This window comes from Asparagus officinalis, chromosome 9 (assembly GCF_001876935.1).
Source record: "Asparagus officinalis chromosome 9, Aspof.V1, whole genome shotgun sequence".
Classification (NCBI taxonomy): Eukaryota; Viridiplantae; Streptophyta; class Magnoliopsida; order Asparagales; family Asparagaceae; genus Asparagus; species Asparagus officinalis.
In genome coordinates this window covers 32780833-32782671 of record NC_033802.1, presented here as the reverse complement: position 1 = coordinate 32782671, position 1839 = coordinate 32780833, and positions in this window count along the sequence as shown.

The window sequence follows — 1839 nt, the reverse complement described above, 5'->3', positions numbered from 1 at the left end:
TCTTAGTACTAAGTTATTTTATTGAACTAGGTAGTGAGGTGGCTAAATCTGCCTCTATATCATGTCTCGAAGATGGAGCCACTTTTTTTGAGTAGGTGAATAGTGATTGAGGCTCTATCTTCGAGGCATGATATAGGGACCAGATCTGGCCACGTTACTACCAAGTTCAATGGAGAAACTTGGTACAAAGTTTCTTTATATTTCTCATATATATATATATATGAGAAATATGGAGAATCTTGGTTCCAAATTCTTTCATTGAACTTGGTAGTGAGGTGGACAAATCTGCCCCATATATCACGTCTCGAAGATGGAGCCATTTTTTAGAGTAGGTGAATAGTGATTAAGGCTCTATCTTCGAGGCGTGATGTAGAGGCCAGATCTGGCCACATCACTACCAAGTTCAATGGAGAAACTTGGTACCAAGGTTCATCATATTTCTCATATATATATAAGAAATATGGAGAATCTTGGTACCAAGTTCTTTCATTGAACTTGGCAGTGAGGTGGCCAAATCTGCCCCCTATATCATGTCTCGAAGATGGTGCCATTTTTTAGAGTAGGTAAATAGTGATTGAGGCTCTATCTTTTATAACAATCACCCTTTTCTGACTAACTTCACCCTTTTCTGGTGAGCTTCTGCCTTTAGGCGAGCTTCAGAACATGCATCGAATAACAGGCCATAACTTTTAACCCGTAAGTCGGAATTGGATGAATTATATATGAAAATCGACTATCTCGATGAGATGGAGCCGACCAAACCTATCACAAAAGGTTCGGTTTGCTCCTGTCTATTTCGCCAAATTTCTTCCAGTTTGAGAGATAACAACATTTTCCCTTTTTTATTTTGGGTGAGGTTTTAGTAGTCTTGTTCTGAACTTCTCCGATATGGATTAAAGGTAATTTTTATTGCTTACACCCACATTATAAAGAGCTTGTAGCTTATCCTTAAGGATATAGCACTTGGTGGTATGATGACCCAAAAATCTATGGTACGCACAGTAGTTCGGATCATCTGTTTTGTTCACGTCTTCAGGCTTCGTGGTCTTTGGTAGCTTGAGGAGAGTATTGAAGGTAGCCACAACTTGGTCTTTCTTGAAGTTGTATTGCCTCGGAGGGCGCTGGTCGAAAGACTTGGGCTTCTATCTCTGAGCTGACTTGGTGGCCGGAGTAGAATTGACAGCCATGATCTCTTTTCCCCTCGATCGAGAAGAGTTTTTGGGGGCACTTGGTTCCGAAGCTCCTCTTTTAGATCGAGGCTCTTCGGCTTCCAACCTTTTGATCATGTTTTCCACTTATTCGCCTTAGCGAACAAGTTCTTTCTAGTTTTGGGTTTGTACCCCGCTAACCTTGGATAAAATATCGATCGAGAGATTGTTGCGACACATCTTGATCAAAGTGCTTTTCGAGACCTGGTCACGGCAATGAAGCAACCGATTCGTAAATCTCTTTACAAAGTCATTGACCGACTCTGTTTTCTTCTATTTGTCAGCGAGCAGAGTGGCCATCGACACTTCCGTGTCGTCCTGAAGAACCGAGCTAAGAAAAGCTTTTCCATATCGGCCCATGTTTTAATAGAGTCTGGTTCCAACTTGCGGAACCATTCAAAGGCTACCCCCTCAATGTGCCAATGAGCAGTCGAGTGAGGATAGGATCATTCCCCATGAGAAATCATGTTTGAGATAGGAAGTAGTAGATATGTTGTGAAGGAGATCCCCTGCCGTCAAACTAGACTAAGCTCATTTGTTTGAACTTTACCGAGTATAGGATTGTATCCCATTCGATTGGATACGATCTGACCACCCCCAGCTCGTTCATGCTCTTCTGAAACTTTAGGGT